Source organism: Carex rostrata, chromosome 27 (genome assembly GCF_964058835.1).
Source record: "Carex rostrata chromosome 27, lpCarRost1.2, whole genome shotgun sequence".
NCBI classification, from domain to species: Eukaryota; Viridiplantae; Streptophyta; class Magnoliopsida; order Poales; family Cyperaceae; genus Carex; species Carex rostrata.
Window position 1 is genome coordinate 705,576 of NC_135944.1, and position 15,094 is coordinate 720,669.

Sequence of the window (15,094 nt, forward strand, 5' to 3'; positions counted from 1 at the left end):
GCCTGGGAGGTGGGGGATCCTGTTGTCTTTTCCCTGTGTGACCTTCTCTGTGTGGTGCTTCTGATTACTCCAATCGCGCTGTGTATGTAGATTATTGGTTGGGTTTGCTGTTGTGTGCTCGACCTTCTTCTGGGCTCATAATCTCCCCTTCCAATCAAATCCAGTAAAGTAACTGAAATATTGAGCATGGATTTCGACCGTCCGATCTGTTTCGGCCGAATATTAATGGGGTTCCGTGCATATCACCTCGGACCGGATTCTAATTGGACGGTCCTGATATTAAAGGTTATTTTAGGTGATTGGACTTCTCGCCTTGTCGGCCTATTTTATGATTTCGTGTCCTTAAAAAAAACCGCTGTGCCGGCCCAATAATAAAAAAAACCCGTTGAACCATTCGTCCGTAAAACTCGGTTTAAAGGGGCACTGGCACTTCAATCTTTCTAAAAAATATATTATTTTTGTTCAAAATCTTATTACAAAGCTTCTGATCCTGTCCACGTAGGAATTTCATCAAAATCGGAACGAATGTTGACTCTGCTGTGATTTGGGTTATAAATTCATTGGTTGGACTGGTCAGTGAGTATGTTAAATTGTCATTTTTTTTTCTATTGAAACCTTTTATTTTATAAAGGAATATATTATATAACAAAGTCTTTTTTAACGAAGGTTCGGAACATAAATCCGTACTTATTTATTATTGTATTTTTTTTATTCTGTGAAATACACTATTTGATAGATGGTATTAATTCTGGAAGTTTCTTAACAATTCTTGTTTAATCGATTCAGAAAAAGTCAAGTTGTGTTCTGGGTCATTGGGCCTAATTCCTTTGTTCTTTAAAGGCCCTAATTTCATGTCTATTCTCTATTTTTTATTTACAAATTTGAGTAAGATTTTTTTTATTTACAAATTAAATTTAAGATTACTACAAATAAATAAAAAAAAACCCTGAGGATTCAAGGTGGAGAAGATCTGGACCGTTTTTATATCTCCTAGATTTGTGTATGATCTGAAATGGACGACAAATATTGGAGCCGATTTTCATCAATATAAGTCTGCAGCAAATGTGATGAAACATTTCAATACAAAAAATAAATACTTTGATGAGAAACTAACAAATGAGCCTGGCAGCGTCTGCCTGGTTACACTAAAAAAAAAAAGAAAAAAAAAAGAGGGAAACTAACAAATGAGTTGAACTTTTGACAAGTAAATATTCTAATTTGCAATTTTTGGATGGAAACAATTTCAAATTGTGAAGTTTTGATGAGTATACACCCATTTTTTTCATAGTTTAACTCTAATCTCGAATTGGATGGTTGAGACCGTATCAAATTTTGATTGTTTAAACACATTCATTAATGGGTTACACTCTTATTTCGGTTAGACTAATATATATCTTGATAATTATTTCTATGATTATTAAATGTATTTATGTATGTATTAAGTTTTGATCTTCAGATATTTAATCTCTCTTATCATTTTTCTTGTTTTGGTTAGATTTTTAAAAACTGAATAAAATTTTAGTTTAACTATAATCTTACTCCCCCTGTGTAGTTTCTGCACAATCTGTCCCAAACCAGGATAAAGGATGAGGGTTCGTGATAGGCTTGGCGAGCCAGTGGTAAAAAACCAGCCATTCTCTTATGAAATGAAACCCATATATATTTCGTTGGGGCGTAACCCTCATAGCGACGCGCCATATCGGAACCCGGGTGTGGTGTTAAATGAGCAAGGGCCGGGTCGTCACCTCATTAGTGGCGCGCTACATCGGCACCCGGATGTAGTGGTAAATGAGCAAGGGTCTTCGCACCTTACTCGACGGGTGTGGGGGGCAAGGAAGCTAGCCGAGGAAAGTAGGATTCGTTTAGGTAGTTGGAATGTAGGGACCTTAACAGGTAAGCTAAGAGAGATAGTTGATACTACGATTAGGAGACATGTAAATATCTTATGTGCTCAAGAGACTAAATGGATGGGCCAGAAGGCGAAGGAGGTGGAGGATATAGGCTTCAAACTATGGTATACAGGAAAAGAACGAAACAAGAATGGGGTGGGCATCTTAGTTGATAAGCGCCTCAAGAATAGAGTTGTCGACGTTAGGAGACAAGAGGATAGGATCATTCTAGTTAAGTTGGTAGTTGGGGATAAGGTTTTGAACGTCATTAGTGTGTATGCCCCACAAGTAGGTTTAAGTGAGGCTACCAAGAGAAAATTTTGGGAAGATCTTGATGGCATGGTTAGAGGGGTGCCTAGTAGTGAGAAACTTTTCATAGGAGGAGATTTTAACAGCCATGTTGGTACAACTAGTGGGGGATTTGAGAGGGTGCATGGAGGTTTTGGATATGGAGATAGGAACCAAGAAGGAGAAGAGATCTTGAATTTCGCCGTAGCTTATGACCTCATTTTAGCTAACACCTTCTTTAGAAAGAGACAATCCCATATAGCTACCTTCAGTAGTGGCCAACACTCTAGTCAGATCGATTTTGTCCTTACTAGGAGAGAGGACAAACGAGCTTGCATAGATTGTAAGGTGATACCTGGAGAATGTGTTGTATCACAACACCAGCTTCTGGTATCCGATTTTCGTCTTCGGATACGTGTTCGGCAGGACAAAGGCGCCAGAATCACAAGGACGAAATGGTGGAAACTCAACGGGGACGCCTCACGGGTGTTTAAGGATAGGGTTATTGGAGAAGGGGCATGGAACATAGAAGGAGAAGAAAATCGCATGTGGGAGGAGATGGCAACTTGCGTTCGAAAGGTGACTATGGAGGTGTTTGGAGTGACAAGAGAAAATAAACGAGAACCTAAAGATAGTTGGTGGTGGAACGAGGACGTGAAAAAGGCTATCAAGGAGAAAAAGGAATGCTACAAATGCTTGCATCATCACATGAGTGAGGACAACATTCAAAAGTACAAAGCGGCAAAAAAGAACGCAAAGAAGGCGGTGAGTGAAGCAAGGGGTCGTGCATATGAAGATCTATATCAGAAGCTAAGTATGAAGGAGGGCGAAAAGGACGTCTATAGGATAGCTAAACTCCGCGAGAGGAAGACGAGAGACTTTAATCAAGTTAAATGCATTAAGGACGAGAATGGTGGACTTCTGGTAAAGGATGACGAGATAAAGAATAGATGGAGAGCATACTTCGACAAGCTATTCAATGAAGATGATGATAGCACCACGATCGAGTTGGATGACACTTTTGATGACACCAACAGAAGATTTGTTTGGAGAATTCAAGAGTCTGAGGTGAAGGAGGCGTTAAAAAGGATGAAAGTAGGCAAGGCGTTGGGGCCTGATAACATCCCTATCGAGGCGTGGAGGTGCCTTGGAGATGTAGGAGTAGCTTGGCTAACTAAGTTGTTCAATACAATTTTCAGATTAAACAAGATGCCTGATGAATGGAGGAGAAGCATATTAGTACCAATCTTCAAGAATAAGGGAGATATTCAAAGTTGTACAAATTACAGAGGAATTAAGCTTATGAGTCATACAATGAAGCATTGGGAGAGAGTCATCGAGCATCGCTTAAGAAAAGTTACAAGCGTTACGAAGAACCAATTTGGTTTCATGCCTGGGAGGTCGACCACGGAGGCAATTTTCTTGACGAGACAACTTATGGAGAGATATAGGGAGCCGAAGAAGGATCTACACATGATATTTATCGACTTGGAGAAAGCGTACGACAAAGTACCGAGAAATGTTATGTGGTGGGCTCTTGAAAAGAAGAAAGTTCCAACAAAGTACGTTACTCTCATCAAGGATATGTACGATGACATTGTGACTAGTGTCAGAGCATGCAATAGCGAAACCAATGACTTTCCTCTTAAGATAGGACTACATCAAGGGTCAGCTTTGAGCCCCTACATTTATGCCCTGGTGATGGACGAAGTTACAAGGGACATACAAGGGGAGATCCCTTGGTGTATGCTCTTTGCTGATGATGTGGTGCTAATCGACGAGAGTAGGATAGGAGTTGATAGGCAACTAGAGTTGTGGAGACAAACTCTAGAATCGAAGGGTTTTAGACTTAGTAGGACTAAAACCGAGTATATGAGGTGCGAGTTCAGCGGTGTCCGGTCAGATGATGGAGATGTCACTTTGGCTGGACAAGTAGTGCTTAGGAAGGACACCTTTCGATATTTAGGGTCGATGTTGCAGAGTGATGGTGAGATTGATGAAGATGTTAGTCATAGGATTCAAGCGGGGTGGGTTAAATGGCGACAGACATCTGGCATTCTATGTGACAGAAAAGTCCCCCAAAAGCTCAAAGGCAAGTTCTACAGGACGGCTATCAGACCTGCGATATTATATGGTGCAGAATGTTGGGCTACTAAAAGGCAACATGTTCAGAAGATAAGTGTAGCAGAGATGCGTATGTTGCGTTGGAGTTGTGGGCATACAAGACGGGACCGCATCAGAAATGATGATATACATGACAGACTTGGGGCAGCACCGATTGAAGAGAAGATCATCCAAAATCGTTTGAGATGGTTTGGACATCTCCAAAGGAGGCCTCCTGAAGCACTGGTGCATACTGGAATTATAAGGCGTATCGAAAACACAATGAGAGGCAGAGGTCGGTCACGATTGACATGGGACGAAGCAGTAAAAAGAGAGTTGAAGGAGTAGAATATAGTTAAGGAGTCGACTTCGGACAGGAGCGCGTGGAAGCTAGCAATCCCTAGTGCTGGTTAGGGATTATTTAGAGATAGTATTATAGGTCTTAGGGGATAGGAGTAGGAAGTTGGAGTCTAGGATGTAAGCTTAGGACTTTGACATCTACGATTAGGTAGAATATAATTAATATTAGTATTAGTATTATTACTATTACTTTTACTTTTACTTTTATTACTTTTATTTTATGACTACTTTATTATTACTTACACTACAGCAAAACGGAGCTTCAGCGACCGGTATCAGCGACCAGTAGTGACGCCGGTCGCTGATGTTCAATTTTTCATCAAATATAAAAATTTCCACTCAAATTTCGGCGACAACTGTATCAGCGACCGGCGCCAGTACCGGTCTCTGAAAGTTTTTTTTTTTTTTTTTTTTTTTTTTTTTTTTTTTTTTCGCTGAAATTTTGGGAGTAAATCGCGTGGGCGCCAGAACCTTCTCCTCCGCGCGCCAGAACCCAATCGAAACCCTTCAAATTTTGATCGAAACCCCAAACCCTTTTTCAAAATTGATCGCCTCTCTCTCGCCTCAGACCAATGGCCCTCAGCATCTCTCTCTCGCTCTCTCGCCTCTCTCGACGCACCATCTTTCTCTTGCTCTCTCGCCGGACCAGCCAAGACCGAGCCGTTTTCGCATGCGGGTTCACTTCCGACTTGACCAGGTAACTCTTCTCTTCTTCTCTTCCCTCTGATCTAGAACTTGGCAAATCTCATCAATTGTAGTCATGGAAGAAGGAGACAGTCAAGATTCTCAATGCATTGATACAGGTAACTCTCCCTTATTCTCTCTCTAGATGGAAATGATGGAGGAGCTTGGATTGGATGCACACCAAAATCAGCCTCAGTTGAACCAGAAGCGAACAATAGAAGTCGATGTGTGAGTTCTAGCTCCTCTCTCTGATTCTACCAATTTATTATTATCAGTACTAACATTATTAATATTGCAATGCTTATTAGTTCAAGGAAAAAATAAAAGAAACAAAACAAAAGGTCATGAGTTTTCTTTTTAATGTATCACAGTGTGGTATCAGCCGTGCTCAAGGAGATGACAAATGGCACCTTCTCATCTGAGGTAGCAATCATGCTTAACAAGGTGAGCTTCCTTTATTATTAAATTGTAAAATAAATAGGACAGATAGATAGAGAACATAAACTCTGATTCTGGTAAAATAAATAGGAAAGATAGATAGAGGATTTAATTTCATGCAGTTTAGGCTTTAATTTTGATCAATTTGGATTTTTTTGCTATTTTTAATGAATTTTTGAAGTTCAGCCTTTGAAATGGGAAAAAACAGCAAAAATGACAGCACTGTTCCCAGTTTACCCCTGTGTTTAGGCTACTGTTTGGTATAGTTAGGGAGCCCCAAAATTTATGAAAAATTACCAGCATATATAACACCATGTCTTGAGAATTTTCATATAAAGAACATTAAATTTGGCTTAGTAAAACTCTTGGAATGAATTTCTAAAGTTGGCTACGATCTTTTCTTGACCTCCTGTGACAGATCAGCCAGTGCAGGCTGATCAAAAGTCTAAATCCAAAATCCACTTACACAGTTAGATAGAGGACAGAAAAACAAGTGGTTTAGAGCCAAAGTTTTCTCCATTTGGATTTTTCTGCTATTTTCTAACCATTTTCAAAGTTAAGACTTTTCAAAAATATGAAAACAACATATTATACAGAATTTAGCATGATGTAACAGATATAATTGCATCTTTTTTCAGACAGACCACCTACAGCTTGTCAACAAGAACCTTCATGACCAGGTTATCAATTAATTCTAGGTCACAAGAAGATTTTAGTGTTTGTGGATTAGCTCATGTAATTAGTATTGTCAAAATGTGATATTATGTTTGATTTAGCATGATGTAATATACTCTTGCTTTGATCGATTTTGTTTGATTTGAATGTTGTTTATATTTTGTATGTTTAGATGTTGTTATTTATGTTTGATCGATGTGAATGTTTGGTATGTGTGGTACCAATTAAATGGGGGAAAGTGAATAACAAAAAAAAAAACCCAAAAAAATTGACAGAAGGTTATCAGCAACCGGTTTTTGACTATCAGCGACCGTTTATTTCGTCGTAGATATGTTTTTCTGACGTCAGCAAAAATTAACAGCGACAGAAAACAATTGGTCGCAGAAAAAGTATCAGCGACCGGCCGACGTCATTCAGCGACCGGTGACGTCAGCAGAAGAGTATCTGCGACAAGGCTTTCAGCGACCGGGGTATCAGCGACCGGAATTGACTTTCTGAGACCGGAATGACTATCAGCGACCGGCGACGTGACTATCAGAGACCGGAAAACCGGTCTCTGAAAGTCTTTGTTGCTGTAGTGTTATCTTTATTGTTTGATTGTGATTGGGTTTCATTTCTAGCGTATCCCAACTCGTTTGGGACTAAAGACTTGATTGTTGTTGTTGTTGTTGTTGTTATTTTAATTCGGTTTTAACCAAATCGATGGTTTCAACATCCTACTTGCAGGAACAAACAATAATAATTTGCGATTATGTAAGGATCCACATGCACAGGTGGATTTATTTTTTGATTGAAACCCGTAGGAGTGTCAGGTCACTACTAGAATTTTCGCTTTTTTCAAGGGTAGCATCTGTATTTTCAAGGGTAAGAAGGGCCCTTGGAAATAAAATCGGGTTTGCTGACACACCTAACCATTTTCAAGGGTAGTCCCTTGAAAATAGTAGCGCATGGAAATCCCTGATGCCAACCCTTGAAAATGCTTGCTATCCACTCTTGGAAATACTTTTGCATGACCCATGACCCGCTAAACAGAACGAATACTATATTTTATTGAGAGCCCATATTATTTCCAAGGGACTACCCTTGAAAATGTTTTGGTAAGTCTGTTTATATTATTTTATAGTGAGGCTCATGGAAATACTGGAGCACAATACCCTTGAAAATACTTTGTTGATTCAGTTTATATTATTTTATGCTGAGGCCCATGAAAATGCTGGAGCACACCCTTGAAAATGTTTTATTGATTCAGTTTATATTATTTTATAGTTAGACATAATATTTCCAAGGGACTACCCTTGAAAATGTTTAGCTCCTGGAGACCGAAACATTTTTGTTTATTTGAGATGCCTCTTTGAATGATGAAAATAATAAATCACAACAATAAAACTAGTACAATAAACACCCACAATTTCAATTAATAATACTAAATTATATAAAAAGATTACTAAATAACACGATAATAATATCATATTTATAAAATCAAAGTATCTCATTATTCAACACACAATTTCACATATCTAGTAATCTGATCATTTGTCCACCTACAATTTCACATATTCAACACACAATTTCACCTACAATTTCTCAAAACAAGAAAAGTGTAAAAAAATCCACCTACAATTTTTCTTCGTAATCTGATCATTTGTCCATTTCCTTAGAGAGAGCTTTGCCCTAGCTAGTGTATTTCACATTTCTTCGTCTGAAATGGACAGAAGTTATGAAATTAATATGCACAGAAGTTCTGAAATTAATGTGCATTTCACATTCCTTATATATATGCACAGAAGTTCTGAAATTAATATCAACTGTTGGTGACAATAAGTTATTTGGTTCAGTTTGCCTCTAGATAATTTGCATACAAGTCATCTAAAAGTTACAAATTTATGCATATAATTAGCATACTTTGAAAACTTTAGTTGGGTTTGTAAGAGCAGTGGCAAGTGCACCAGAAACTGCACCAGATGCAAACATAAATGTGAAATTCGATAAACAAATAACATAGTCACATGCATGTTTGCAAAATCTCATAGATTCCCAATCTAAGGCATCCATATAGATAAGAAACATTATTACTAGAAAATGGTCTCTATGTGATGCATTTGGGAAACATTAAGAACAAAGTGCATTAAATAGATAAGAAACATATAAATAGAAGAAGTCATTGGTGAAACATTACTTCTTGATGTGCAGGGGAACAATACAGACACATTATTACTACCATTCTAACTAACTGACTCCTCTGAAACAGGAAGTTACATTTGAAGCCGTGTTTTGAACACGTCTACCATATAAAAAAAATCATGTTGCATCAATTGTTACTGGTATCATCAGGTATCAGAAATACTAAAACCATACTGTAAGAAAGTATGGCACTTAATTTTTAATTGTAGCTTATGTAATAGGACATGAAAATAATCAACTAACAGTATGCCTTTCAGAGAAAAAAAATGGTCAAATTATGTAGTATGCCTCATTGTTTGCTCCTTGGTGTCATGTCAGAAAACCCAGTATTGAAAAAGAATGACAAATACAAAGCATTCACTTGGCAGTCATTGATAAATTCTGGACCTGACCCAATTTGAGATAAATCAAAACATGGCAAGGATCAAACAATCTAATCCAGACCAAATGAAACTTAAAATCGACCTGCCCAAAATCCAGTAGAAGATAAACCAAAATTTGATAGTGATTTGAAGTTATAAACTAATCCAAATCCATAATTACAAGGCCAACCTAAAAACAGTATTGTTTCTATCTATTGTGAAATGAATCAGGGTAAATAACTTTCGTGACCTTTATTGAACTAAATAAATGAAAACATGAACACTTGCAACAAAAATCCTGACAAGCTCACAACTTACTTTCAGTGCACTGGCATTAGTTGTTATTATGAAAAAGTTGAAGTAAAACGGATAAAAAATTATAACTTGCATATTAAAATATACAATAAATGTATCAGGATGTGACAGGGTAAACAATGCAGGTTTTAGTTAATATTTGATGCTTGCTTATAGAGATGGCTCTTATTTCTGACACCTCATACATCGGTAAGTTTATCATGTATCACTGGAATAATTAAATTTGGATTTGGCTTATAGAGATGGCTCTTATTTCTAACAATATATGCAAATTTTATATAATAATGAAGTACCTGTTGTCGCTCAACTCTTCATTGATGTGCTTGGGCCAGCCTGCTGTACAAAAAAAATACGTCACTACATCTAGCCAAATTTTGACTTATGGAAACAAATCCATAATTTCAGTACAAATTGCTCCTCTTTAATTGTGTACAGGAAAGAGTGAGGTTGTGGTACTTAGCAATGCACAGATCGGTTCAATAAGATTGGTTATATACAATGAGAGTATGTATCTGGTTCAATAAAACACAAGTTTGGTGATGCTTACCACCTTACTGATATGATCAAAAATTGTACAGTCATGCTTACTACCAGTGCCATTTTTTGCACGCAAGTATTTGATTGAGAGAGAAATATGAAATTGTTCAATCTCGCTTCAATTTCTCCCCAATCGCAGTAGCCGCAACTAATATATGAAATTGCCCAACAATTAATTGCCAATTTTAATGTATCAATTCCTTGTTCTTCATTAACACAGATCCGATATTGTAAAGAATTTACCAAAGAATATCACAATAATTAAAAAAAATAAAACAAAAAATAATTACCCCAAATCCTTGGTTAACCCAATTGTCCCAATTTCTGCACATTTCCCATTTAAACGGACATGTAGACATGGAGAAGGAACGGCGGAGTTAACCATGGAGAAGGAACGGCGGAGTTGGAGTTGGGTATGGAGAAATCGAGGCCGACATGGAGAAGGAATAGCGGCGGCGGGACTTGACAGGGTAGGTTGGGATCGAGACAATGAGCACTGGAGAAGAAGGGATCGGGGTTGGCGTTGGAGAAGGGGCTCGGATCTGTTTGCTTACAGAGTTGAGAGAGAGAGAGTAGAGCAGAAAGGTTTCAATTTGGTTTTGCAAAAAAATGCCTAAGTCCTCCGGTAGAAAAACTCTCTGTGTATCAACTCTCTCTACATGGCATATTTGCGTTCTTACTCGTGAATTCATATCACCTGAGGTAACATAATTTTTCCATTTTAGATTGGAGCCGTCTGATCAGATTTCGCATAAATATTGAAAGATCCATTGCATTTCACCTAGAATGGATCTAAACAGAAATATTATGTTACAGTAGAGAATATTGAATCCCTTGTACAGCTTCTAGAATGGAGATATCATTTGAAATCGGGACTCTTCATCACCCATCGGACGGGTCTGATTTGCAAATATATAAATTAGATAATAATTGTATAGCAAATAATATGAAAAAATTTTGAAAAATATTATGTATATTTTTTTATAGCTTCTATGACGAAATCATACTTATAAATGTCAAATTTATAGAATTTCATCATTATTTGTCTCTTAAAATTGAGTCAATATTTATAGACCGTTCATTTTTACATAAGTAATTGACGGTCGATTTGAAACAAAATGATTTTAAATTTATTTTGAAATGATCAAGACAAAATATTGAACATAACCAACATAAAACTTATGAAGTTTGATCACGTATGAGCTTCGATCCGACGTGAAGTGTTTATAGCCATTCGATATTGCAATATTCCGTCAACTTGATGGATGTGTAACTGAAAATAAAATTTCATCAAATTTTGCTAAGATAAAATAAATCCAGTTCATTTTCATTTCAACGGTTCCGATCGATCAACGGACGATACAATCCCGTGAGTCTTCATTAACTCATGTAGCAAGAGTTTATGTTTCATAGAACATAAACTCTTGCTTCATGAGTTCATGAAGATGTACGGGAACGTATCGTTTGTTGGTCGATCCGAACCGTTGATTATGCTCAATATTTTTCCTTGATCATTTCATAATAAATTTAGATCCATTTCATTTCAAATCAACCGCTTATCGCTCACGTGAAAATAAATGGTCCACAAATATTAGCACATGATGAAAGAGAAAATAGTGATGCTATTCTATAAAATTGAAATTATAAATATGATTTGACTATAAAAATCATAACAAATTTGAAAATATATATTTTATATTTTTTTCATATTATTTATTGTGTATGCATTACCTAAATTTATTTTGTTTCATTTCATAATATCTTTCTAAAAAGTTGGTTATACACATGTAAATCATAATTTTTTTTCACTATTGAAAAAATCTTGCAAAAAAATTTATTTAATATCTTGCAAAAAATTTATTTTGAAGCCATTTCAATTTATAAATCAATTAAACTAAAATTAAAATACAAAATGTACTCAAATTTGTATTGGGTGTCTAATGTTTTAAAAAAGCCAGAGGAGATTCTTTCTTTCATAGGAACAGAGTAATTTAGACTATAAACAACGCACCAAATATATCAATTGAAGACTGCTCTTATGTTTACTGTGCTTCACGAAGCTAAAACTGATCTGTCCGGATCCGAATTTTTTTTCCTTCCCTCCTCCAATGCCTGATACATTTCACTGAATAGCTGTGGGTATTCTATAAGGTAATATAATATTTCTGTTTAAATCCAACCTTAGATGATGCACATGCTTCTTTAATATTTGTGCATAATAATGATCAGACGGTTTCGATCTAAAAGCAAATATTATGTTACCTCAGAGCATATGAATTTGTTTCTTTTCTCAAATCTCATTTTGAGAATCTCTCCTCTCGTTTTTTTCACTTCCCTCCCTAAAATTTCACTATCCCGCTCTCCCATTTTCACTTCTCTCCCGAAATTTCATTATCCCGCCGCTCTCCTCGCTTTATCCAAGTCCATTAGAACTTTCGTCTAGGGTTTAACCAGTCTTCCTCTTACAGCCGCACCTAGTTACTCATCCTTTGACTCTCAACCTCAGGACTTCGCCGTTCTCGATCTCCTCCTCTCCGCTCATCAGATCTAAGGCTTCTCCCTTCAATCTTTCTGCCCATCGGATCTACGCATCTTCCTTCAGGTCAGCAAATCTCTCAAATCTCAACCTCGCCGCTCTTTTTTACTAAACCAATCCAATCCAATCAAATTCCGTTTCATGCCATCTAATTAGCTTTTACATATGCTTTATGTTTCTCAAAATTTGGAACCTATTCATTGCTCACCTTCATGCTTTCTGTTAAATCTGAATTTTTCACTGATTTTGGTAGAAATATGGTTAGATTTTGACTTGTTTGTGCTCCAATCAGACTATATAGTACTGATTCATTTCGAATTTTGCTTTCTTTTATCCACATTTCTAATTCAAGCCTCTTCTTTCTACTGTGGTCTAAACTAAACTAAACTAGGTAAATTTTATTAGCTAAAGTTCGACTGTTATTCCACTTCCAGATCTAGTAATTTAACCCCTTCTAATTGAACGGGGTGCCCCTAGGTGTGTGGGAGGTGTGTTTGTTCTGATTAATAACTGAATGGGGTGCCCCTATTTTTCATGGCCTGGTAAGATTTTTTATTCATGGCCTCTTTTAAGTGAAGCCGATCTCCCTATATCTATATTTAACTTATTTCTGTTCATTTATAGATGTCAACTTGGCAAATTACATGTAGGGAGAGGCACTGGTTATGGGCTATGATGATATGGGGTATGTTCCTGAAAACTAAATTCAATAGCATATTTTCATTATGGTAATTAAACTCTCTGTACTTGTTTCTGTAGGTATGAACTATGGAAACCGTACTGGAGGTCAATGATGGAAGCTGATATGAGAGCTATTAGCATGGGCACCAAAACCAAATCCCAAGTTCTTGAGGCTTGTTTGCAACAGATGAAAGCTTGTTTTCTTGATGTATTCGTGACAATAAGTTACAAATACCTAAAACTGCCCTTATTTTTTATTTTATTTTGACATTTTTTTAGTTTTCAGGCAAAAGTGAACAAAGCAAAACTTTTAGATGCCATGCAAGTGTTTTTCCAGAGGTATTAACTCCTTCCTTTTTTTCAAAGGTATCAGTTTGCTTTCCTCTGCATTTATTTTAAACATTAGTTATAATTAATACAATATATCCTCTAGTTTGTAGCTTGTAGTTGCATAAGTGCATATTAGTTTGAATTTCAGATGTTGAAGGCAAATTTGAAATCTCTTGAGAAAGCATATAAATTACATCAATAAAGCTTCACTTGAGAATGTGCTATATATAGCCGTAAGGTACTGTTGAAATCTCTAAAGAGCTTTCTACTCTTAATTCATAGTCTTACTAACTACTTGCACATTACAATTGAACTTTTCTTTGAGTTCTGCTATACACCTTTAAAATCATGTTCTTTTGTTGTATTGGGCTTATTAGGTTTCCTTGTTAATTGAGATATCTAATTAGTGAGCTATTTGATAGTTACTGTTGTACCAATTTAGTTCTATTACTCTTCAATGTTTACATTTTCTAATAATATAACCTTATTATAAGTACGTGCAGCTAAACTCGTTATTTTTGTTAAGCTTCTATAGGATATTTTGGGAGTTCAATTGGAAGAAAAAAGCAAGGCAGAACTTGCTACTTTACCTACATGGTATTTACTTTACTTTTTTCTCTCTAAAAGTACAAAAACGTTAATATAAATATATACTATGAATTACTGGATGTAATTTTTGAAACATGATCTGAATATAGGCATTGCATTGTGGTTAGCTGCACGAGGTGCTGGAACGTAGATAGTGAGATCTATCAACTGTTAGAAAATAGCACCAACCATCAACAAGAGTAAGCAAGCACATAATTGTTATTAACCTTGACTACTGCTCATTAATCCAACGACACAGCATTATAATTTGTTAATTTGTAGTTGGAAGGCAACACAAAAGTTCACATGGTTTAGAGTTCCATTAATTCTTGAAGGAAGAGCATAAAAACAAAGCTCTCCTGATAACCATGCATTTCATGTATTTGGAGTGATTGGTAGATAATTATTAAATGGAAATGTTTATGATGCAAAATGGGTACTAAAATGTTGGTGTGTGGCTGAAGCATAATTGGTGCATACTAACAGAGATTTATTTTAAAATTCAAGGGGTTTAGAATATTTCTTGGATTAGTAAGTCACTGAGTTGTAAAAATAACATAGCTATACAACTTTTCATTAAAAAAAAATTATTAAATGAAAGTACCCTTTTTTTTTAAAAAGATACAGGTGGAGTAACAAGATTTGTGAGTATCAAGCTCAAACTGGATAAGAGGTTGCAAGGAGTGAAGCCGCAATGATCCAATGGTGAGGGCAAAATGTTTTCACTGGTAAAATTGTACCAGTATATATTTATAAATTCTGAAAAAAGCCAGAATTTTTTTGGAAATACTGTGTTGCAAGGTGTTGAATTTTTTTTTTTGGAAATATTGTCTTTAATATTTCCAAGGGATAATATTTTTGGCTGTATAGCAATGTGCAAGTACACGGTGTTGTGTTGTAATGGGTTTTCGACATTTTTTGATACAATGTGTGTTGATTATGCTATGTTAATGCTTTATTCTTATTAAAAGGTTTATGCTTATTAAATGCTTTATGATGTTTTTCTCAATGTGTTTTCTATCGATTTGTAAGATGTGTTCTCAGTTTGAATGGGAATTGGGGATTGTAAAGGAATACTGGGTTGGTACCGGGAGGATTGTCCAATGAAAGCATTATGGTACCAAAAA

General features: G+C 36.2%; 1 long non-coding RNA gene across 1 annotated transcript; it reads left to right on the forward strand.

Moving 5' to 3' along the window:
• Positions 1 to 13,861: 13,861 nt before the first annotated feature.
• LOC144544890 (uncharacterized) lies at positions 13,862 to 14,706 on the forward strand. Its single transcript, XR_013508356.1, has 3 exons — positions 13,862 to 13,976; positions 14,078 to 14,167; positions 14,589 to 14,706. It is a non-coding gene; the product is annotated as an uncharacterized LOC144544890 (long non-coding RNA).
• The last annotated feature ends 388 nt before the right edge of the window (positions 14,707 to 15,094 follow it).